General features: G+C 39.2%; 1 protein-coding gene and 1 long non-coding RNA gene across 2 annotated transcripts in view; both read right to left on the reverse strand.

Moving 5' to 3' along the window:
- lrmda (leucine rich melanocyte differentiation associated) overlaps positions 1 to 26832 on the reverse strand; it is a 199071-nt gene that overhangs the window by 105936 nt on the left and 66303 nt on the right. The gene's annotated exons all lie outside the window — the stretch shown is intronic.
- Positions 17652 to 25935, reverse strand: LOC127350169 (uncharacterized). The gene is made up of 2 exons (XR_007880529.1): positions 24446 to 25935; positions 17652 to 23568 (listed from the first exon to the last, which is right to left on the reverse strand). It is a non-coding gene; the product is annotated as an uncharacterized LOC127350169 (long non-coding RNA).

Here is a 26832-nt window from a genome sequence, read left to right on the forward strand (position 1 = left end):
AAAATAAGTCCAGTCAGTTATAGACAACCTAATAAGGAGTGTGTGATTGATGGTGGGATCATGGAGCCTTTATAGAGGAGCATGCGGTGCATACACACATCGTGTGTGCCTCTGTTTCCATTGGGAAGGACAGAGTGGTGCTCCACACTCTGATGTGATATGTGATATTTTTGAAGGCCTGGCTGGATGTCAAAGGTAGCACTGTGGTAAAGATGTCAAACTGTAAATTGCATCAGTTAGGTAGGACAAAAAAGACATATGGAGAACAAAGAACTGACCTGATGTATTACAAAACCTGTTTCTGTGATTCTCTTTGAACTTGAGATTCTCTTTGAACGTGTAACAGTTGATATTTTTTACACACAGTACAAACACATATCTGAACCAGTCCCATAAGAGTTGTTTTTCATCATTTATCAAAATCCAATATGATTATTCAGAACTGATAAAAATCTACAGAAATGTTTGTAATTAATAAAGTGAAAGTCTTTTACGCACACCAATTGGTAAGAATTTTCATATTGCTGTCATACCTTAGACTTTTCACTCACACATATGCTCCCTGTTTATACTTCCTGTACATAGAATGAATTATTCAGGTCTTTCAAAGGCTAATACCAAATACAGACTCAATTGACAGGTAAGTATTCAACCTGTTGTAACTTCTCCTTCAAATGCTTGAAGTTGAAAGCCAAAGCCAACTGATCAATGCTGTCCTGCTCCAGTAAACTAAAGTGAGTAGTAGTTTAAAAATCTGTTGTTTCACCATAAAATTAGTTCAAAAGTTTAGCATAGGCCAAACAATGCCAAATTGCCAGTGTTAGGGAATGGCAGAAAGAAGCTTTTACAGATGAATCAGAGTTTGAACCTAACTTGTTACCAGAGAGCTCATTTGAGCTCCACGTCAATTTCATTAAACATCTTTGGAAACATCTGAAAACATCCAATGTGAAAAATACTGCAGCATCATCATAAAGTCTTGCTGGGTTTGTTGTTGGAATTGTTGGGTCTCTTTAAAGAACTGTATAAGGAGTACACTCTAGACCTGTTCTATTTGAAAAGTGTATAGAAATAAACTGAATTGAATTGTTCTTAAAGAGTGCTGGAATAATTTTGACACCCAAATTCAGTGCAGCAATTCTGTCAGACAGAATACAAGCGGGGGTAAAAAATATATATTAAAGATAAAGTATTGAGAAACTGTGACTTTCTTTTTTTTTAAGTTATTTTTTTGGCCTTTTATTGACTTTATTTGAAAGATACAGCTGAAGATAGACAGGAAGGGGGAGTTGAGAGAGGGGATGACACGTAGCAAAGGGCCGCAGGTCGGATTCGAACCCTGGGCTGCTGCAGCAAGGACTCAGCCCCGGTACATGGGTCGCCAGCTCTACCCACTGAGCTAACCGGGCACCCAAAACTATGACTTCCTAAAAAACGTTATTTAGCTGTGTCAGAGAAACATTATGTAATCTTGTCTGAGAAACTGACTTTAACTTTGTAATAATTGTTAATAAATGATGAAACAAAAGATTTCTTGTTGTAACTGTCCACACTATGTGCAACCTTCTCCCACATTTTCCATTCTGTTCTTAAACTCTGTCCATCAGCCTCAGCCTCTAGAGGTGGCTTGTTTAAGAAACAATTAGAGGGGTATGCAGAGCCATTTGCAGGCAGCAGGCCTTGCTGGGCAGGCCAGCCGGCTGGAGTACCTTTCACAACTGATTTATAACACTGTCGCCTTGGCAAGGCAACATAATTAATAGGAGCATGGACTTCTAATTCCAATGACTTCCACACCAAGTGGTTTTCATTTGATTTATGATGGCCGGCAACTTTGCATTTTATCAGTTCATTCAGTCATTATTTATGCTGATGATCAATTTCAATGGGTCGCTATCATCTAACTTGCCACTAATCAAAGAGAATTAGGGTTCACTGCATTATTTAGAAGCTGCTAATTTATCTTTGAACCAGGCAAGATGAATAGTTGTGGGAGCACTCACTGTGATACACCACAGTGACTCTAAAGACACATTCAGTGATCATTGCACTGTGAATGAATGTGTTCATGACCATATGGGAATGTACTCCAGAGCTGTTTGTTGAGAGGGTTTCTTGGAACAATGCCAAAGTAACTGAATCAGAGGAATGCCATAATAATTATATGAATTTATGGGTTTTGGATGCAAAAATAAGGAGTCCTTATACGTCTCACAAAATAATGATTGGGATTAAAGTAAAGCATAATGTGGGTGCAGAATCTTAGCAGAATAAAGCTAACATTTTTGAGGGACTAGGCTACTCATTAAGTGCAGTACATGACTGACTGTGTTCATAAAATGTATTAAGGTAGCAAAAACATTTTCAAACGAGGCTGTTAACAGCACCCCAAAAAAAAGAACTAACTACACTGAGCCAACCTTTGCCTTTGTAAAGAAGCAGGTCATTCTGGTGGTAATCTATTAAGCCTGACTTCTCTACATACTTTAAAAGTAAATTGGGGTGGAGTAGTGAAATTGTGAATTCACAAAATCCACCTCCTCAGCATGCACTGTAATTGCACTTCAAAGGTGACATATTCCCAATTTATGAATGATGAATCTAAAGCAGGCTCAATTTGGCGAATCAGTGGGCATCATGTTGACCAGCCTCAGCCCAAAGGCACAGATGGACATATCAAAGCAAGACGTCTCTCAAAGTGTCAATATATCTGCTCATCATTCCAACACATACCCAATCTTGGCTCAGATGATGCACAGCATTCTTGATGACTGTCCGCTGACTGAGAAACTTGATATACATGAGATCAGTTGATGTATAAGTATATTTTCCTTCACTTCAAAGCCAGTTAATATAATTCAGTTGGCAAGCATGAAAAATGCAACATGTAATTCATATCAGGCTGACTGATGCAGCTAAAGCTTGAGGGTCAAGCAACTACTCAGAGGGAATAATTTAAAGGTATGACTTCTTTATGTTTTTGTTTTGGCTTTAAATGACCAGTGTGTAGGATTTAGGAGGATCTTTTGACAGAAATCTAATATTTGCAGCAAACGGCAGTTCATAAAAGCACAGGTTTGTCAGTTGGTGTCAGTTGGTCATCCTCACTGCCCACTAAAACCAACTGGTTCTTTAGAGGAACATATTCGCATAAAATAACATAATTCTCTAAATATGCCATTGAATGACCATCTGCTTAATAATTTGGGAATTGCAGTAAACACCACACGGCAGTTTATAAAAGCACATGTTTCCTTGCTAAATGCAGTAAGCAGGGACTCTACTAGTCCCTTTGAAACAAACACACAACCAAGTGCAATTTACTGTACAGAAAATGAAAAATGCACTCTTCAAGTATTTGACAACAGGTCCAAAGCAAATGATCAGACTCCATTTGTTAGCCCATTCTCTTCCAGTGATTCCCTGAGTGATAAATTGCATTTAGCAAGCCGCAGGAGTCTAAGCATTCTTGACATTTTTTATCGATTTGCATGAGCTATATGCATGTAATCCTGTTTGTAGGCAAATCATGGCATGGGAAAATTCAAGTCACTGTGGGTTTACTTTGGGGAGAGAAAATTGGAGACTCCGGATGGGAGATGGAATAGAGCTGGGCAGGGTGGAAAAGAGATGTGGCCGCCCATTGGAATCTCGGAACCTCTATTAAGATTTATAGGTGTTGGGATTCTACGGACCTGAGGCATTATTCATGGTAAAGCTTCTCTGTCTGGGCCTGTTTATAAGATGAGACAAGGCTGACAAAGATGGAGGCCCTCTACAACAGGGCCAAGCTGCTTGAACATGGGGCTCAGTCACCTGACATACCCATGGCATCAGCTGCAACCATTCAGCATCTCACAGTAAAACACACAGTCTGTGTGGACTGACACAGTATTGTACTCCAAGCACGATTGTTTCTATCACAAAATGAGCTCTATGATTTTAGTGTTGCCTAGAATGGAAAAACATGGCCTTGCAGGTATAGTTTAAATGCAAACTATATGCACCTTTTTCTATCCCAAAACAGAACTAAAAACATATTCCTTTTAAGTTTGTATAACCCTTAGCTTTTCTTTTCTGAAATCTACTCCTTTGAGGACTTCATAAGCATGCGCTGACTAATACACTTCACCCTCAAGATCCTAACTACAGTGTCATGTTGCCTTGACTTACTTCAAAACCAGACAGAGGACCTTGGGTCCTTGTTTAAGAAGCCATGGCGATATTCAGTTTATTCAGCAATTTCCTGAGAATCCCACCATACTTTATTTGGTCTTATTAGATGAAAACACGAGGATCACCTTCAACTTTATTAATGATGGTACTCTGGATGAAAGATGCTGGTGAAAATCTGCAACATCTGTTTGCTGCATTCACTTCTCAGCGGGCTCCACCTATTCCTCATGCCTAATGATGCTGATCCACACTGCAAGTTTTACGGACAAATGTGTATTTGGCTACATTCATCATCCTGAATGAGTGTTCCTGATGAGCCATCCCCTGGCCTGTTTCACTCTTTCTTCCATACGTTAACAAATGACAACTCCTGCCACATGTTTTCCATTTGGGAGACACAGGGAGAGGCAGGAAAAAAGGGTCGGGGGATTCTGAGGGCTAAAAGATGGGCAGCTTCAAGGGAAAAGAGTCAATGATGCCTGCTCTTAACAGAATCACCCCCCGTGTGCCATCAACTAACCGCAGCACCATGAAAATACATCAATTATGTAATGCCTTCAAGGAACAGTTACAGAACTGATCCATGTCACTGCCATGGCCCAAATCCGTATCCTTCATGAGTGACATTAGCAGCCGACATACTTGTAGGTGGACTATAACCCCAGCAGCCAGTGGATGTATCCCTGCAGAACCACATGAAAGGGCAAACAGAAAATATATGGATATGGCCAAGAATGTTAACTTGGATAAACAAGTCGATGGTCGTTCAAAGTCCTGGGGAGTTGCACCCCTAATAAATCATATTCCTTTTGATGTGCAGCTGGTTACAAGTTTAGAAAGGGGGGATGGTTAGAACAGACATGAGTCAGGCACCAGGACACACTGCCTGCTTTTCTGAAAGCCTGGGAATCCAAGTTTAGTTAAACTCTAGGGACATGTGAGAGTAGTAAATAAGTTATAAATAAGGTCATGAGTGAAAACAGGCCGTAGATCCAGTTGTAGTCAGTAAGAAAAAACAATGCCTGAGTAGTTAATGTGCTGACAAAATTAAATAAAGGTGACTCAAATACCACAAGTGATGGTTGCACAACACAAACCCATGATTGAATAACCACTCACATTAAGAATTTACAATATGTATTTGATCTGAAAAGATTTACAATGATCATTGGGTTTGATTCTTGTAGTGTCATATTCTGCACCTCATTGACATAATGCATTCAACCCACAATACTATCCAACATGAGCTAAATATTTTAGTTTTTTCATGTTGCACTAATTTCCTAAGGGGGGCCGGGGTGTAGTGTGTTGGAGAGGCCTGGGCCTAAAAACACAGGCATTTGCGCCTTCATTTTCTTGGGATCAGGATAAGCCAAAGAATCCTGCTGCAGTGGAGATGGATGTTCTCGAAAAGCAAAGTATATTCAGCATAGGCCAGTGTAAAAGTATCCGTCACACAAACAGCTGGAAAACATCAGCTGGACTGATGTGGATAAATCATATCCAAGAAGCCAAAACAGGCGCAGCTTGATGCCAAGCCCTAGGCTAAAAGTCTTGACAAATGTACAGTAAATGCAGACAAGCTAGTAATTGTCAGCTGCTACCACCCGTTCTTATCCCATCTTCGCAACTGGAGCTCGTCAATTAATGTTAAATTTGTTTGTTGTTACATTATGAGTGTAATCATGTCAATATTTTACAACATATTTCACTGAACAGTGGTGTCCAAAACTATAAAAATCTACTGTGTTACATAATGAGAAAATCATTATTGCACTCATTTTACATTGCTTGCAAGGTCAAAGAATGGGTATGGTCATGACAGACTACAGGGCCATTTCTGATCAGTGTGAAAGAAGCAGATTTTGTTTGTTTTGGTAATCTAAACCATTGGCTGTTCAGTATTAAACCAGTGCTAAACTGTGAGTCCAAGAATAGGAAGCATTTCCTCTAATGGCCACTGGATGCTGGCTCCAAGAAAACAGACTGCATTAAAGTTTGGGTATTGGTAGGAATTTTGAAAGGTTTTTGTCCTATAAAGGGAATGAAATAAGCTCAAAGAGAATTATGTTTTAGCACAGGTTGGCCTTGACTAATAGATCTTTCAGACTAACTTAGTGCATATTGATTGATTAACTCTACTCATGTATTTTCAAAACCCACTTTGTTTCCCAAATTTTAATGTTCTAAGCACATGACAAAACAACTGACAAAAGATGGCACACCCAATCCAAAGTTTTTTAATTACCTATTGTTGACAGTTATGTTGATTGTTGATTAATATTGTTTTTTATCCCCTACCCTAAAAGGCTAATTTGTAGTTTAAAGTCTGGAGACTTATGAATATAAGTTTACACTGTATCTCTCTCTCTCATCTGTTCCCTTTCCCACACTGTAACAAAGATGGCAGACACTGGTTGGTGTGATTCCCCAAATACATCAGAGCCAATTAGAGGTCTCACTCTATTTAAAGTAATAATGCTGAAAATGATTACTGTTGCAAACCAGAACGTGCACTCAGCCGACCTCCAAACCTCCTCTGCATCTTGAAGAAAACCCCAGTCTGCCTGTGATGTCTGAAAGAAGCGTCATCCCTGCTGGGTATCTAAACGTGTAGCCCTATTATGACAAAGTCATTCTCATGCATAAATATTAAAACCGACAGTAAATTCATTAATGGTGAAACAAACACAATCTCAAAGTAATACATGAAGGTGGAGATGTTTATTATGGTATGTTCTGCATTATGAGCTGTGAATGATGAATCACAGAGAGAGCATATTACTCCAATTTTCTCTGGGCCTTGTAACAACAAAGTTCATAGACACCAAATCAGTTTCAAGGGAACCCGGGGGCTACAAGTGCAAGACTGCTATATGAGACATTCATAATTTATGTGCACTTGATGTAGTGATATGTAAAAAACTTCAGAGGAATTTTAATGGGCTTGAGGCTGAGAAGGGAGAGAAAATCTTTAAGATGGTTGTTTGGCCCTTTTTTTCAGTGAATCACTTCTACACCAAAAGGAAAATAAAAAGTTTTTGAAATCTAACAAATTCAGTCATTGAGCCTGTAATCATTGAGAAAAAGGGAATTTCATCTTCTTATTTCAATGCTTTATTGATCCGGTGGCTTGGTTCTCATAAGCTCCATTACATGGCCCGAGCTGTGGCCTGCAACACTGTCCAATCCAGTCAACAAAGGAAAGCTATTTCCATTGATCAATGTCCTTCCACACAAAACAGATAGAGATTGATAATACACTTCAATGAAATCCTACAGTCAATTAGGGCTTGATGAAAAAACAGTCCTGTGCAGGGACAACACAAGGTGTTAATAAGCAGGAGCAAAATAAATCACCAAAACTGGAAAGTCTATCCCTTCTCTTTGAATGAAACCATAATTTATTAATCTTTCAGACAGATGGGTTGTGTTTGTGTAGGCTATTGATCAGCAGTAACCTTTTATTATTCGTTTTCTCCATTAGAAGTACAGATTAAAACAGATGAGAGTTGCTTAACTCAGTAACGCCCAGTATTAGGCTGCACTCTCTTTACTTTGGAAGACCAAATGTTTTCACTGATGCTCATGTAAAAGAAATCATTGCAGAGATGGTTGAGTCTGCACATTAATTTGAAAGCCCAATAGGAAAACTATCTCCTGATAGTGATCCAATCTAGTCGGTGGGAGTGTCCATTCCCATTGAGCAGCCTTATTTGAATCAACTCAATGCCAGGTCTGATCAGGAGTAAGGAGACCGAGGCCAGGTTAAAAGGAAAAGACAGGTGAGAAGGTAAGATGGAGAAGAAATCAAGCAGAGGGATGTGATGAGACGGCGTAATACTAACACACCAAATATAGAACACAAATCCTTGTAAACAGACCTCTTAAAAAGCTGAACCTACAGCAGACATTGCTTTATCTTTGCCCTCCTTTAATTCTCATTTATATAGAGAGAAAGTTGATGAGAACACATAACAAAAACTGCAACAAGACTAATTCTTTGCAACCAAACCAATGGGAATTGAAGGATATAACTGCTAGGCAACCTACTGTAGTGCATTTAAAGTTTCCTGAACGTTAAACTATATACAAGTAGTTGTCTTTGTGATTTGCATGACAAGCAATACTGCTGTATCTTCAGATAATTGGACTGTCCTTCATACTGTACTGTACAGCAGGGCCTGCAAGATCCCACAGCCAATATCCACAAAAATTGGTCTACAAACACACTAGGGACTACACTTCAAAAATAGGCCTTGATTGTGCCATGTGGGACAAAAAGCATCACTCAAGCTAACCATTCCTCCATCTTTCACTGATAAAACCCACTTTCCATTCATTACTCTTTATCATAAACACAAGTCTACAGGGAAGCAGGGCTTAGAAGTGGTTAAGCCTGTCCCTGGCTTCTTATTTCTAGGGAGCATTTATCTGATGATATATATTCCTTTTGGTAAGTGAAAGGAGTTATTCTGTTTCCAACAGGAAGGACATTGATAGGGCATTAGGGATTTGTTTATTTCAACTCAAAGCCATAGCATTTATCCAAGTATATATTTCGCTGCGGGCTCAGACCAAATTATGTCTCAAGGCAAGATAAATCACAAGGCACAAGTCAAAATGCCAAGCGTTTCATGATCCTATACAGAGTCCTGATGGCAGGCTACACTTTACTGAAATCTATGTTGCACTGTGAATTTTCAGACACAACAGCCTACGTGTTCCCGCTTGTTTGTGACTACACTGTGATGAATGTGACAGCTGTCATATGCACATCAACTGTCTAGGTTTTAGACATTCAACAGAATGATGGGATTTGAAAAGAAGTTCATCTGTCTCCCTAATAAATCCATTGTCTTGTCTTCCTTGAACAAGAAATGTAGTGATGGACACATCCAACATTGCCAAACAGGCTTAGTGAAATATTGTAGATGCAGAAAGCTCATTCTGTTTAAGTGAGAGTGAAAAGTGAGTTGATGTGCTTGAGTAAACAACTCAACATCACTCTAGCAGAGAATTGACAGACAGGACAGGGTCTGTTGACAATTTAGAGGATATAAATTACCTACAAACATTCTAAAACAAGTTTAGAAAAAGATTTTTTTTAATTTATTTTTTTTTCTTATTTGTTTATGACAAGCCAGTGTTCAGTTGAAACATCAAGGACATCTTTTTTCAGATAGGTATTGTGTTTGTTCAAATGGCAAAAATATATCCCTGCATGTTGCCACATAAAGTGTTGTTTTTGTGGCCTGGTGTCTTTCACATGATCTATCAAGAGACTGCGAGGCTGAGCCACTTAGAAAGGCCTTCTTACGTAAACTCCTAAACTTAGCATCCCTCTGCTGTGACCCAGGCAACAATGCCTCCTTATATGCCCAAACAGAAGCTGTCGAACAAAACTTGTGTGGAGAGGAGTTGAAGGGTCATGTAAACTTGCAGTGGACTTGAAGGCTCCAGAGTGAAAAGAGGAAGAATCCTCTTTTCAATCTCGGCATTGTTTGTTGAGAGGGATCCCTGCCATCACAAACATCAACCCAAATTTCTTTACAGACAGGGAACACAGAGGGGACAAAAGGGCACCACAACAACAAGATACTGCTTTAACAATGTGTGTGTGTGTGTGTGTGTGTGTGTGTGTGTGTGTGTGTGTGTGTGTGTGTGTGTGTGTGTGTGTGTGTGTAATGTTAAAGAGTACTTCTTTGCAGCCTCAAGCTCACTAACCACTGAGGACCCCCTGGGGTTTTGGACGGATTTTGTTTCTGTCAAAGAGCTGAATCTTGAGGGAGGAATGCAAACGCTGGTGAACACCTTTTAACAACCCGATGCTAAGAAGGCATGTGACCCTGATAAGCTTCAGTCAAGTATATAACTAGGAGGGCATAAACTGTGGACAAACGGCACAGAAAACACAACCTCCTTAGCAGAGGTAATAAATGCCACAAAACATCCTGGTAGCTCAGTTGGCTAAGGTACATACTGTATGTAGAGTAACTATAATGGCACGTCATCTTCCTTTTCAGATGTTTATGAACTTGTCTGGTAAAGGCTAAAGGCTATATTTTTCTGGTGGTGCATAGACCACTGTGCAATGAAATTTGCTTTTCCCATTTAAGGTAGTGCAAGATAAAATGTTGGTAAATCGCTTTCATAACGGGGGCAGCAACTGTGTTTGTTATTGCCTTTGTTTCAACTAATCTGGCAACCGTCGCATTCATTTCTTAAATTTTAAGACAAATATTTTTCTTTTTAACTGCAATATGTCTCTCTGGAAAGTCAACAGGATAATTGGGAAATTGTTAGTTTACACAACCATGTAAATAAACCATTTCCTCACTCAAGAGTTTTGGCATGGAAATGTCACCAAATCTAATAGAATGTAAACTTAATTAAAGTATAAGGGAAAACAACCCCATTTTGATCATTGTACTTGTGTTGAGCTACTTGCTTGATCATTGTTTTTTTTGGTTTTTTTAAACTGTATTGCAAAAATTACAAGTGAAAAATCTAACTTTTGTTATCTCCACAACCGATAAAAAATAACTCTAAACCTACAAAGGCACCTCTGCCTTTGGCAGGATATTTATTGTGCCATGTATCTGCCTTGACATTCTGCACCTCCTGGACAACAATATTATTTTACTACTTAGAAAAAGCCAGTCTGCACTCATTCACTCTCCTATCTTCATCAAGCAGCACTGTGATTGGCACAGCTGTTTAAAAGGTGCGGGCCAAGTAATAAATATAATAATTAATCACCACACCTGCTTTTATTCCCCTTCACCTAACCTTTTGTATATTGTATACATATTTACTCTGTGTATAGTGTGTGGTATATGCACATAAAATGACAACATGATTACTATCTTTTAACTGGCGCCACATACTATGGCTTATACATTAAAATAGGCTGATGGAATGTAAGCTTGAAAATTGTGATAATTTATGCCAGGCATCAAAGCAGCTGACTTTTCAAACAATACAACCACATGTTCTGGCAAAACTTTGTGCTAAAAAAGGCTGGATAATACCTTGAAGCACATAATACATTGTTTGAAGATATTTCATGCTGTTAAGTTTCTCAGAACTTGAATCTATCTGAAACTGTTCTTAAGTTGGATGCCTGACATGCAGTGCATGTTTGTGGTCAAATCTATACTTGCATTTTCAATTCTCACAAGTGCTAGAAATACCCATGGCTAACTTAAAATTGTATGGCATTACATGACATTGTAACCCATGTAAGAGGTCATAAAGAAAATGAGAATTAGAGCAAATTCAAAAACCTTCCGCCCACTTCTCTCTGCCATATGTTACAGAGTTCCTGGTGTCCACAGAGAGCCAGACATCTCGCTGCTCTGATCACTAACTAGCCAGCCAATCAAAGCCTTCTGGCCATGGAGCAATTATCTGCTCTCCATAGCATATGTGGAGAATGAACCAGCAACCCCTGCAGCTCCCTCTCTCTCTCTGTCTCCTGAAATAACTACAAATGCCTTACATACTCTTACACTTGTATGTAAAACAGAGGGGAAAAGGGATTTGTTTTCCTCAGACTCAACTGAGATCACATTACATGCCATGCCAAGTGCAAAGCCTGAAATTGCAGGGGAGGATTTTCACCTCTCACTGTTGCAAGGCATGAATTCCTGTCATTACATCAATTTATTTCAATGTCATTTGTGTGGGCTAGAGTTTGTCTAATTGAATGAAAGACAACATGACTCACATTGGACATGACTTTATTGCCCTTTCCAAGCCACCTACTGTACCGATGAAAAATAGCACAGTTTTGAGCGCAAATAGTTCTCTTCACAGATCATCTGAAGGCTGAAATCATTTGGAAGACTGAAAAAACAATTGAGGCAGCCTACAATTTATTATAAACTGTTGAGAAGGGAAGAAGAAAAAGAATGCTTCCATTTTGTCATCAGGATGGTAAACCTTTTGCTTACCAGACTGACCCTACCAGCATATAAGGTATGACAGACAACAGTCACAAATAGTGTTTGATGCGCTGTGCATTTGGATTTCTTTATGGTGGGTAATGTCCAGTTGTGGCAAATAAATAAGAAAAGATCATATTCTCTCTCTCTGTTAATGAGCAGGATGTGTTGCCAGTACTATGCTACTGAAAATATAGAGAATTAAAAACTGAATAGCTTGAGTATTTTATATGCTTACTTAGTCATCCTTTCTCTTCTGTGAGTTTTCTTCTGTTTCTGCCATTGGAAACAATATCTACAACCTTTAAACTCTTTATCTGACAAGCACCTCCTCTGAAAAGCTGAATAAGTTAAAAAGATTTTGGCACTAAGAAAGACACGTGGTTTTCACAATAACTACGTATCTACTGTGTTGGGATTGATCATCTTGAGAGGGGAATATGAACCATACAAGTATAATAAAAAGTATCAAAGAAACATCTAATCTTGTTATTTTAATGGGCAGTCAACTCTGAATTCACAATTCAACTTTTGTTAAACCAGTAAAGATTAAAGATACGGCAGTAGTTGATGTCATTTAAGGGATGTGGTTAGTTTTACTTTTTATGATCTCGCTGTGGGGAAAGAGGTGTTTGTCTGTTTTTCTAAGGAACACAGTGTCCAGGGGCCCTTGGCTGTACTAGGCCTGATCGTGGGGCCTGTGTGAAATCCAAACTGACTGATCCAGGACAGAGCCAGGATTACACCACTTCCCCCCTGAATTCTGTCCTTCCCAACAATGGGCTTCCTGTAACCACAGTCAAGTGAGCCGTTAGTTAGCCAGTGGAGCCGCAGAGTGGTGGTTCAGGGCCACTGTGGGAAAAGGCAGGGGACTCCAGCATCATGTTACTATTCCTCCAACATAAAGCCCAAAAGCCCCCACCATCAGCATCACCACCCACCACTTTGCTCCCAGTGCCTTCAAGAGGTGTCGGGTTCTGGCACCTGCTGGAGGCCCTGGCAGGTTCATGCCCCTGGCAAGTTCAGATGTCACTCCAGCAAAGAGCTTGTCAGTAGCCCTTTTAATACAGCCTGTTCAAGGCGGGAATGTTGTGCCATTATTCCACCTCACTGTTATGTATAAAACATACAAACATGGAATGGTAGTGGTGGGGGGGCATTGTACCACCGTTAAGCCAGCAGCAGAGGTAGTAACAGAGCTGGGAGGACTTTTGTACAAAATGGTGGAGCCAATGGACACTATACCGACGCTGTTGTGTCACATGTCACATCTCTCTTTTGCTTCCGGAATGTCGGCATGCTATCAATCACATTGTTGGTTCCATGTAAAACAGCAGCGTAATGACAGGTGTTCTTTACGGCAGTAGTGTCCCAGTGGTCAACGGGGTTGACTAGCAGTAGTATTTCTGCCACTGAAGGCAATACCCTCAAGTGGAAACTCTTAAACTGTAAATGTACACATGGCGATAAAAAAGGAAGTTATGCACATTTATGACATTCCTTTAGTCATGGTTGAAATGAATATTCTGAAATAATAACATGATGCTAAAATTAGTAAACCATTTACTGAAGGAGAAAGGTTAAGGTAATGATTTATTTCTATTAAATTCTCATCCCAAGTCCCTATTAATAGTGGGACCAGATATTCATTGATACTATAAATCATTTGAGCAAGAGGTCAATACCATGTCACTGAATTATCTCAATTTAGCTTTGATAAAATTGCTTCTGTAGCAAAAACTTTTTTTTTTCATGCATAACAAATTGGAAAAAGAGGGAAGGAGAAAGGGAGAAGGAAAGGGTGAAAGAAGGATAAAAGGGGTGGTAGGTGGCAATTTACTTAGGAGTGAGAAATCCTTCAGCACAAAGGCCATCAACAACACCGATCTTTTCTTTAGTGATGTCTTTAGCAGTCTGGGAGTAGTCCATACCAGGTTTAATTATGCCACACAAAAAAAGAATGTTCTCTGTTATGTCCTAAATCACAGTGCAGCGACACCCAGCTCAATAAGTCTTTCTAGAACAATGCACCTGGTGCCATCGACATCCTCTCACAGAATACAAAGGTGTATCATTTGGCCAGGAATGATAATTAGATGTGGAATTTACTGAAACTGTCAATGGTAACGTCAATAGAGACGCTCTTAGCATCTGTCATGCTGCAAATCAATAACAATTTTCAGCGATGAATTCAAGAAAATGATAGCTTTCAAATAAACTGCAGGAGAGGAAATTTGAGACACTTCAAAGCCATCTACTCTTGTCTTTTTTTTCCTTCTTTTTAAAAATGTTATTACCGGTTTATTATCATTTTTAGATCAACTTGGTCTAATAGTATTTATTTCAGATATATCTTTGTCACCTTTCCCAGATTACAACTAGTTAAGTTAGATTAATTTCACAATTTTAACCAGTCCCGTTCTGTGGTGAATATATAATTATAGCTAGACTGGTGTCATTACAGTAGTAGTAGGAATACAAGCAAATAAAATACTAACAAGAGAACTAGTTCAATTCAATTCAATTTTCAATTCAATTTTATTTGTATAGCGCCAAATCATAACAGAAGTTATCTCAGGACAGCAGGTCTCGACCGTGCTCCATATAAAATTAGTAAATATATATGACAAATAACTTTCTCTAACAGTAAATAATTTTTCACATTCTACATTCATTTTAAAACATATTGTATGATTCCTGCATTTAAAAGTGATTGTGCTTCCATCTGACACTGAACTTGACAGATTTGTGTCACAGTGAAGCAGTGGTCACAAAACCTCAAATTCACAGAAGTTTAAAAAAAAATATTATCTATACTGAGACACTGGTTGTTGTTTATTTAGGATAATTTGTGACCTGCTCCATCATTTTGAGTCACTTTGACCCAGAAACACATTTTGAGTTTTCTTCATGGCTGTAAAGAGGAAAGTCTCAGCTTTATGGCGATACCAAAATTATTTTTCTACTCCAAAAATTGTATGAGACACGCCCTTCCAAAGGTCGACTGTCACCAAACCTTGTTTTTGAGAAAAAAGGGCTCTAAAGATAGCAATCAACATTCCGCCATATTCCAAATGAATTAAAAGACATTTATAGACAGTTTATATTCAAATAAATAAACTTTACTGCTTTACTGCTTTACATAATTATAATCAGAGAAATTGTATGCTACCATCGGGTCAGCCACGAGTGGAATATCTTCCTCCTGGCCTCCGTCACACTCACTTTCTTTGCCATCACGATCGGAGCCGGCCAGTGTCGGTAGCGCGAAATCCGAGTCAGACTTGGAGGTCGAGCCGCCGCTGTCACTCTCACTCTCAGCTGCCGGTGCGGTGAAAAAGTCCGTAATAAGGTCGATCCAGTTGTCGTAGCATGTCTTACAAGAATTGAATTTAAAAGTCGAGCAATTTCGTCGTCGCGAAAATTAATTTTGTCTAGGCTGTCAATCTGTCAATCTGTGTCCGTGTCCATGTCGATCTAAACTGACAGTTGACAGATGACGTAGATGACACAAACACGCTAGCCAGTGTTTTGAACTCTGACACCTGTTTTGTTTTATTTATGCTAGCTATATTTATCCTTTGTATTTTACATTAATTTTGACATGGTATGAAACTTGAGACTTTATTTAATTAGAAACATGTAAAAACTGAAAATAGCCCAAAATTCTATTTTCTTGTAAAAACGTGTTTCTACACAAACGGGCCGCTGCGACATCCGACTCATTTTGATGGAACGCGTCACATTTGTAGTTTCTAGATGAATACGAATATATGGATGTAATCTATAGAATTGTAATTCAACAATAGTATCAATAATATTTGACCACTATGCTGATGATACTCAACTGTATCTGTCATTATTACTTATAGTATTATAAGTAGCATTGATAAAATATTGGGTTTGAGGTTTACCTTTACACTGTATGTGAGAAACACATGCTGCTTACATCATGAAGACTCTTGTTATTGGTGCACTGTAGGACTACTGTCATATTGTATGGTTAGAGTTCATTTTATTTTTTAATATATGAAGATTATCATCACAATATTAGTAGTAGCAGTAGTATGGCTTAAGTTAATCAAGTGATTAGTATTTTCAGAGAAAACTAATCTGTCTCTTTGTATCATATATACACATATATATTCGTTTACAGCCTATTTTGGGTTTTTATGCTCTTTCTGGGGCAAAGCAAGTAATCTGAAATGTTCACCTTGGGTTCTGGGAAATTTACAATGGGATTTTATTCTAAAATATCTGTCAGCTGCAGCCTTAGGATTGTCGATACTATTGTTTTATTTTATTATTTCTCAATAATTTCCTCTTTCACTGTTGTAAGGCTGCCTTAAAAAGAAAAGGTCAAGGAATATTACTGACACAGTACATAAAACAAAATATAAAACAGCTTTGAACCATGAGCTGGACTTGACAGAGGCAGCTCTAAAGGCATTCAGATATATATTTATCTCCATCTCTGGCAAATGTAGGGCTGGGGTCAGCAGGTTTTGGACTCAGCAGGAACTGAAGGTCAATGGCACAGATTTGGACACTGAAATAAATGTATAACTGCTGGTCACATCACAAAGAACAAATTAACACTGCAGCAATGCAACACTGTAATCTTCAGAGAGGTATAAAGACCAGTTAGTCAGGCCTGGAATCTCACAGAGAAAATGAGAGCCACTTATCCAATAACGAGAGCTTAATGAGGGTCCCTTTAACTAGCTACAATGTCTCTCTTTCCCTTGGAGAAACATTTGTCTTACAGTACAAATGTGATTCATGCATCATTTCTATTGTGAGAGAGAGTGCTGTAATAACGGTATAAATCACAAAGGACCTAGGTTGGGGTAATGAGACTTAAATCTCTTAAAACAACACCATGAACTCAGCTGAATGATAAAATGATGTGGTGGAGGAAAATACTACCTTCTTCGGGTAAAGCTACACCACTCTGCGCATAGGCACGTATGGCTTTTGGCAGTGCAGAAGCCCTACTTCATTTAGCTCTGACAGGCAATTTAATACCACAAAATTACTAACCTTAGCTTTGCAATTACTTTTCCAGCTCTGAACATTTTCAACCCTTCTGCAGATGTAATCTTAAGGCTAAGGCCTCTGGATAGGGCAAACCCCAAGGTCTTAGCTTACACTTTTACTGGGGCTCTGATCAGACAAAACATGGAGAACACAGGAAATGTAGAGAGGAAAGTAGTTCACCCATTTATGAGTAATTTTATGTTAGATCTAGTCTACCATGTTCCTCTGCAGCCTGCCAACATAACATAAAATGAAAAGTACAGATTGTGATCATGTATCGAATAGCGAAGGCATGACAAACCAAGCTCTAATCTCATCATAAAGAGTCACATCAAATGTGACTGTGATGTTAGCTTGATAAATTATCATTGTTCTGCTGTTAATGGTGTGATGAGCACACATTTTATTCCATCTGTCAAGACAGGGGATGAACTTCAACAAAGGCATACAGGAAAAAAAAAAAACAGGAAGAAATAACAGACAAAGTTTGACTAAGAGTGTAATTTATTAACTTATGCTCTTTTCTTTAACATGTGCTCCTTAAATCCAGCCTTTACATGAGGTTACTGCAGCTGATATGCCTCATCCTAGTTAAAAAGCTTATTTAGACAGCATCCACACTGCCTAATGTAATCTCTTATCAGTCTCCTGTAAACCTCCTCACTTTATCATCTTAGCATCTTAAGCATAACCTTAGAAAAGTCATATTTAATTCCCTGGTGGCCTTTCCACATTTAGGCCTGTTTTGTCAGTGGGGGGAAAGGGGAAATGATTTGTACTGATCAGTCTCTGCTCTCCTTGGCTCCTAACTGCAGCTTTACTGAGCTTCTGACAGATGTGTCCCCTGCTGTCTGATTAAAAATGGTCATTTCTCCAGCACACAATGTGGTGCGGTAACCTTTCATTTGAAGGATGATTGCCGCACAGTGACAGACACTCTTCCGTTTGTTCATTTTGTCTGTCCACAGCAAGGATATTGACATTCAGATTTTGCCTATGCTTTCATCTTAGAACAGATGTCACAGTTGGCAAGTCGTCTAGACAGGAACAGCAGGTAGGACAGAGCTCAAGAGGCAACAGGAGACAAGAGGCGAACGTGACAATGTGCAAAACAAGTGTATGTTTTACATCAGTCTGTCCTCTTTCCCTTGCTGCAACTCACAATGACCCTCATAGAACATCTGCCTGCTGTGCTGGGCAGGTATTTGTGCCCTCCCCTCTCCTTGGCCTGTTTCTCATTCTCACAGGCTGGTCTGGTGCAAGAGGGAACACCAGCCAAATTATGGAAACCTTCGCTCATCTACGACAGGCCGAAACACAAACCTCAAACCCCCTGCGGTGGGCCAAATCCCTTGCTTGCACAAATGAGGATATTCTAATGTCAGGCCTGTTTGCAGGGGTGTAAACTTGTGGAAGTGGTGGTATCAGATAGGATATCAAAGTCAACAAGCCTGTTGCTTTAAGCTGATCCTTCTGTCCCCAGGAAAACTTCTGCTCTGTGAAAGCCCAGAGGAGCCTTCAAATGTTTCCCCAAGTGCAACCCGATCCATAACAGACAGAGTCATGCAGCTCCCAGTGCTATCAACACTCCATGCACAGCAGGGCCACTCTAATACCCCATTCCAACATGGCAGCCAGGAAGCACTTGAAAAATCACACAGCCAAGCAGTAGAAGCCAATGCTATACATCTGCTGTATGTAGCAGCTGCAATTTATTACTACCTGTTGATCTACCGTTAAGACTACTCTTAATATTAAAAGTAAACTTCTAGTATTATAAAATGTGTTTAATTGCAAAAGCTACAAATTGTTGATGCACTGCTGCAGATTATTATACACAGAGCATGATACTAAATGTGCAGATTTTTACTGCAAGCCAACCATCAACTTGCAGTTTGTATTAACAGGACGGCCAATGTTGACTGTTTTCATTCAGAATTTTAACATTATCCAGTCTATAAAATATTCAAAAGTATTCATATCTTATCTTTACTGGCTTTCTATAACATTGTCTGGAGTATCATATAGTATTGCTGTGAGAGGAATTTTGGTCTGTAACTTTTTGGAAGGAAGGGTTTGGACATGATTTGGACACCCTATTTTTATCCTGATGCTCACTGTCAGTATGAATAGCATCATTGAGACTGCTGACTGCGGCTGTTTATTTGCTTGTGCCATTCCGTGTGTTAAGAGTAGGTTTCACTGTTTTAATATTGTGCAATGAAGCATTTACCAGCTGGTTTACCTAAGGTGCAAAGTACTTATATGTACATAATATAAAGTGGTCTATTTAAATGCTCTAGAACCATCACATTGCTTTACAGTGGCTAGAGACCACTACTGCAGCTTCTATCTGTAGTTGTAATATTTAGCAAGTTGTGATATGTTTACAGATAACCGATATCATGCCGTCACTTTGTTCACTCTCCTCCACTGCAGGTTTTACTTTTGCCCAGCTCAATCTGAGATGATTGGCTGGACAAAAGTGATTTGGTTGCCTATCAAAGCAGATTTCTGTCAATCAAACTCAACAAGGGAGTTGTCACACCATCTTATCACTGTCCGTCAACATAGTGACAACTCTGCAGCTCTTTGGATTATAGTGTCCACACAGAGGAAGCTCTCAGTTCAGAAACAACCACCAGAGCACAGTGGGCCACATCATGTGGAAAAGCTCCTTGGGTGATAAAGGTACTTATAACCCTACATATATTTATGGATACCATTAAAAACAAAACTGCTATAAAGAAAATAGCTGACTGCAGAGCAAAAAGCCCGAAGGACCCAATTTCCTCCTGAAGCACCTGATGGACACACTGACAAGCAGATTGCTTTCCAGTACCAATTTTTGGAGCATGTGAAAAATGGTCCGCACAGCCGGTATGTGGTCTGAGATGAGTCATAAATCTTGTTTTATCTCCTCCGTGGTGGTAGCAGAAAAGGATGAGTTGCTTTTTTTTCATCTCATTCACATGTCTATCTGTCTGTTATCTGTGCCCTTGAGCAAAGATTACTGATGCCCTGTCTTTGATATATGACACATCACACAGAGCAGCTTTTCATCCCGCGAATTAACCCAGAGAGGGAGAAAAAAAAAAAAATGCAAACCTGACTGCCATCAGCCCAGGGGGGCTCTCTCACTGTTCCTTTGTGCTCCTCTGACCCCCCTTCCTTATTCACATGATCCTACCCACCTTCCTTCCTTCCTTTAGAACCGTGGATCCCCTCCTCTTCCCTCCCCTTCTGATATTGAGCAGACGGGGAGCAGAGAGCATCCTGGGTAGCCAAGTTTGGTGGCAAATTGTTTATCTGACCTCTGCACGTCTCTGCATTTTATAATCTAGTGTGTGTCACCCCTGTCTCATCCCCATAACAAATAGCCCCTGTCAGTTCCTGCTTCCTTTATCAGAAGCAAGAGGTAAGGAGAGGGCCACTGTAAGTAACTGCACAGGAGGAAATCTCCTACAGAAAAACAAAAATGGGATTTCGAGTGAGTGATGAAAAGAGAGATTCCCATAATGATGCCTGAAGAGCAGAAAAAAGGATAAAAGGCAGAGATTAAAGAAACAAATGGTGGCATTTTTTGTGTTAACAGCTTATGTATGTCATGGAGGAAGAAAAAGACTGCGGCTTTAAGGAGAATATTACTGCTGTGTTACTGTCTCTGGTGAGGAATATTTTATTATTCAGTAACCAGGAAGGCAAGTAGCATTGAGTGCAGCCTAATGTATCATCTCCTAATACATCTGAATAATGGTGATTTAAATGAGTAAGACAAATAGCAGTGACCACTTTGTGCAATCTAAAACAGAATGTAAAATAACACATTAGGCCTGACTGCCACAGTGGAAATTAAAAGACTCTACATTACAGAGCAATAACCATTTCTCTCCCGACTCCAGACTTCATTAACCCAAAGCTAATCTCCCACTCAAACTCCCTGATCCTCACACGCCAAGGCGAAAAATGTGTTCAGTAAATACTGGTTGTTTTGTGTTTGGAAAAAGGGCCATGGAGCAGAACACTGTCTACATTTTATGTTTCCCTTTTCATCTAAGTAATCCAAAAAGGTCATAAATAAAATATTACACCACAAGGAAAGTGCTGTAATCCATTATCATAATGGCAATGTTCATGATCTATTTCATTAACATGCAGTCTTTAACCCAAGCAAATGTGTTCCTCACCCCAGCGTTGCATACCCATTTGCAAGATACAAATGTGCTCATGTGTCTTAACCTGGAGAGCTGCAGGTGTGATGCATCACCAGCGAACAACCCAAAAGAAGAAACATTTGCCATACTGTGCACTGCCTTGATGAACATTATATTATGTTAATATCAAACACTTTATTTCTGGCCAAAGTGGCATCATATGACAAGCCTATTAATAGATAATAAGGTTTATATCATGCCATTTTACAGGTATATAATAGGAAAACTTTTTATAGCCTACATAGGGCGCTGCACGGAGTATTGCCGTGCATGAGGAAAACCAAGGTCAGGTAATATCTGAATAAAGACATGTAATTTGACAGTAGGATTTCAAGTGCTGACAATATGCCCTATGTCAGACGCACTGAGAGCAACACTAACTGTGTTTATTTCTCACACTGACATTCACACAACACCGTTTAAAAGATGATGTGGACAGCAGCGTCCATATGTGTGAATGACTGCAACATAAAGCTGGAGGGCACAGAGGCCTACTTTCTGCCTCCTGTAAGTGTTAATATAACCTTTTCATCTGCTCACCCAATGGCTCTCCTGAATCAATTCCCCCACAGTGTCCCTCAGCGTCTGTACAACTGGCACCTCCACAACTTGTTCCATTTGTTATATTGAGCTCCATCTGGCCTCGGTCATTTGGCTTTTTAATTTAGTTGTCTCCTGCTCTCTAATTTGTCTCACATTTACAAATGGCATTGGCCGCCCGTTCCAAGCTGCCCCTCGTCAGCGGCAGGAATACATTTTCAGCAGCTATCGGGCCAGCCGTAAATCTGTAATGCCGTGTTATTAATAGATAGTAACAGATGTTTGCTGATTGTTGATTACCAGTCTTGTTGACCAGTGAAATCTGTTCATAAATGGAATGGAATTTATAGCAGAGCAGAACATGTGCCTCTCGCTGGGAACATGGAGAAACAATGCCAACCTTTTAAATGAGAGACAATGAACTGAGTGCTCTAAGTCTCGCTTTTATTCTTCTTCTCCTAAATCCGCCAAAAACAAACACAACTGTATTTGTATAAATTAACATCTAATATATTCAATGAGGTTTATTTTAATGAATTTGGGGTATTTGTAAAGCTGAATTTAAGACATGTTAGGCTTTTAAGGACCTGCAGACAACCCTAGTTTTCTCTCGCTTTTACTGCTTATTACAGTACAGCTAGAAAGTAACTGTTTGGCCACAAACATTTTCCTGACAAACACGTCGCTGGAAAGTGACATGACACATTTCACTTGTCACTCATCAGCAGTCACAGCTGGCAGGCTGGTGATCAATCTTTCAGTAAGCAGGTGACATGACTGACTTCTAACAGTTTGCACATCACTTTGGAGAAAAGTTCCCATACAACTATGATTAAATGTCACCAAGGTAAGGTGGCACAAATGGTAGGCCAATACTGTTCACCTTGTTCCATATATTTCTATAAAAGTTGAAAAATGATTTCAAGTATTACATTTGTTTAGGTACGTCACATTGCAGCATTGCATTTGTTGTTTGCTGGCAAATTATTGGAGTTTTGGAGCCAATCAACTAGTGCATTATTTCTCTATTAACTGTGCTTTCCTGTTACCCGTTCCTGCTTTCTATGCCTCTCTTCTTAAAAGAGTAATCATTTCTGTGTATGACTTTCTATTTACAGACACTGTGTCGAGAAATTCGGGAGCCACACACAACAAGTTGCAAACTGTGACAAGTTATAAAACTTTAAAGCAGGCAGTAAATAGCTCTGTCACTCTATCCCCAGTGTTATATTACCTGGACACATTTATCTGACGGGTGGTAAATCTCAATTCCCCTTACCCCCCAAAAAGGCAAGAGGACATACAAGAAAATAAATTGCAGATAGCGTGGCAAAACATATGACTTAGTTAATCAAATGAACATGATGTTTCGAAAGGGAGCATCATTAATAATGTCAGCTGCTCTGACAGCAGTTTTGGGGAATAGAAGCAAAAGTCCAAAATTCAATAATGTTTTCCTCCTGCTGTACAGTTTATAACACTCCCTGGAAACAGTTTGTATTCCCTAATATTTTTTTTACAGTTGCTTCACCTGCCTGATATCCTTCAGCCCTTTCCTTCAGAAGCTGTCAAAGCCGCCAAGTATAATATATGGCCTCTCCAATGAGAACAGCTGTAGCCACTCTCTCTGCTGCTGCTGCTACCCTGCCCTGCATGAAATAATACATCAAGATTAATTGATTTCCCGTCACACTCTTAGAGAAAAGAAAATTAATTTTCATGTATCTTTCCCCCCCTTCCCCCGGCATATGAATTTTGTACATGGCAAGTAATTTAAGTTTTTAATTATTCATAAGGACTAAAAACATGATAAAGTGTTTCACAGAAGGCCCCAAGGCTGTAGCCAGAAGCTCAGTGTGTTCTAAGACGACAATAGCAGTTTCCTTTGCCTATATAAATAATAAATGTATTTACATATATTTTAGTGCATCTTAGGTCAACATCCACCTCTCTTTCTCTCTTGGCTCAAAGAGAGTAAATGTTGGCTTAATGAACAATGAGTGTGATGAGTCACTGAATCACATGTATTTGAACACATCAATCAAACATCAACATTATCATCAACATCAACATCAACATCATTTACTATATTAATGCTGTGATGTTACATATATACATATTTTATCTAACTCAGTAAACTATATTCACTGCAAGTCATAGTGTCTTGTCTGTGCACTGTTGAGGCTCCGCCCACCACCAACAAACTCAAGGTTGTCAGGGTTTAAAATGTTTTATACTATTTTTTAGCTTCAAGGACACCAATATTACACCCATATGCTACATAACAACAACAACAACAACAATATTAATACAAATTGTAATAATTATATAAGTTTTGGCAGTACACAGTATGTAGATTAGTTTATATCAGTTTCAACAGCTCCAACATTAAATGCTTATACATTAATGCATCGATAACATTAATCCTCTGGAAGTAGCCATTCTGTAAGCTGAGCATTTTCACTTTTGATTCTCAAGTACATTTTGCTGACAATACTTTCTAATGCTGCAAGCACTTTTACTTACAATTGATTATTGTGAGAACGTTGTTCTGTCTCAGCTGTTTGTGGCCTTTTGAGATATAATCTCAGACATTCTTCCAAGAAAAACACAATTACTATTTATCCTACTAATAAAGAGTAAATCAAAAGTCATCTTTGGAGTGTTGCAACCCACTGGAGTCGGTTTGTTCTGCTATGTGTTTTAACGTTGTCCAACTGTGTGTCAGTGGATGATTGAGAAGTATGTCTGCTGTGAGAGGCAAGAATGCTGCCCTGGTTTTATGTGCAAGCCAAAGGTGGATGCCATGCCTCTGACGCTGTGGCAACATGCAGGCCTGACTGGCAGGCAAGGCTGCAGAATGATGTGCATGTTGCAGTCTGATCTTCCGTGTTATAGGACACAGCAACAGTGATGAACACCAGCAATTACATGCACTGAGAGGGAAGCTTCTGTGTGCATGTTTGCATGCAAGTGCCAGGGTCTATTGAGAAAAACCATTTACTGTTTGAACAAGAGAATTTTCAGAAGTGTAGGCCTGCCAACTGTAACTGAACAAAGTATTCCATGTCATAGCAACTCCTACCTGTATTTATCTGTGTTTAACACACTTTTCTAACTCACTGTGCTCAATATAATACCCCGTAAGACCGCACACACACTCCAAAAGCTCAAAAGAACAAAGGAGTGATTAACGTATTAGGGGATGAGAGCCCCTGCAACCCCCACATTTGTCTTGTCTGATGGTTAGCAAAAGTGTAATTATAAGGTGAGATGTTTGTGTATGCATGTGTGATATCACGTGTGTATGTGAGTGTGTGAGCATGTGTACGTGTGTGTGTTAATCTCTTACTGTGGTACTAGTTAAATTGGTCTGTCTAGCGAAAGGTTCTAATTATAGTTGTAGAGCCTAATTAGCATTTAGTATAACACCACAACAAATGCCGCAAAATCACACTAATTCCGCAATAAACTGCCTCAATGCTACACCACCAAGCTGCTTTGCTGCACACTAAGAATTAATTGCAGCACACAGCAATGGGCCAATCCTGTACTCCTGCTGAGTGTGTTAAATCATTTTTCACTCCTTCCAGATTGTTTCTATCAACAACTATTCCCAGGAACCCTAATAAGCACATATCCTCATTAATATCATAAAACCTAAATGATCTGCAATCTCAAAACATGCTTTAGCAAATTATTAGGCCACTGACCCAACGGATACTGGTGTGGAGCTTTTCCGCAAGGGAAGGGGTATGCTGGTTGGTGTTGATGGCGACATATTAAAGATTGTTGTAAGAGCAATGGGAATCTGTGCAAATCTCCCTTCCAAATTAGATTTCAATTCTTAGGATAACCATTAAACTCTAAATTCAGTGAAGCTGCTACAAGTTTTATCTGTGGTTTACTTTTGCATAAAGAAACATGCCTTATTTCTATATATACTGTATATGTAAACTGATCTAACCTCGAAAATACAGGTAGTATACTAAAAACAGTAAATTCATCATATATTAGCATTCAGCACACTTGAGCAAGAGCCTTAAAATTACATCTATAAACATGCAAATTGTATTAGTTGTTGCATTATGCTACTTCTTCCCCTTGAGATGAAAAAAATCTAGAATGTGTCCAAATGTTTGCTATCATTAAACCGAGTGGTTGAAATTATATTTCCTTCTACACATCAGAGTTAGCAGTTACATTGACAACATTTGCAATTGCAATGCCAATGTATTTAGCAAAGAAAAGACTGTTCAGTCTTGACCCTGAAAATAACAGTTTGAGAAAAAATGTCCACTCAAGGTCCACTTACTAGCTTTTTCTGGATCTTTCCAGAAGATGCAGTTTATGTTTGCTCAGGAGCAAGCTTCAGCAAAAGTGGTAGACCTTGAGTTTTTGTCAAAGAAACTATAATCGGCATGTTACAAGATCTTTTCATTTCTAAAGATAGGATTTACCACCAGGCATCTCACTATGGATGTATTACTTCTTCACACAACAAGTATTGCGTCCCAACACAACAGCCACAAAAGTGGGACTGGTGTACAAGTGGACAGGTGTATCATGCAGGAATTACCCGCATTTTACACGTGTCCACAAAAATCAGTCAAATACAACTCCCTAACCAATAATAAATAACCCGAATGGGCTCCACTAAATATAGATGACTGTTAGGAAAGAACGGTAAACCTTTCTCCCTTTAACTTATGTTAAATGACAACCCTGTCTAATGAAATTGCATGTTGTAAGGCAATACATTTACACTAATAACTGCATTCACAGGGCCCATCTGTTCTGAAATGGTAAGACACACAGATGTGATTGGAAAACCATGGGGGAATACAGATAATATTTGATATGGATGGTTGGTTACATATATGTGGATATGGAAGATGAAGATTGGTGAAAGA

This window comes from Dicentrarchus labrax, unplaced genomic scaffold, assembly GCF_905237075.1.
Source record: "Dicentrarchus labrax unplaced genomic scaffold, dlabrax2021, whole genome shotgun sequence".
Classification (NCBI taxonomy): Eukaryota; Metazoa; Chordata; class Actinopteri; family Moronidae; genus Dicentrarchus; species Dicentrarchus labrax.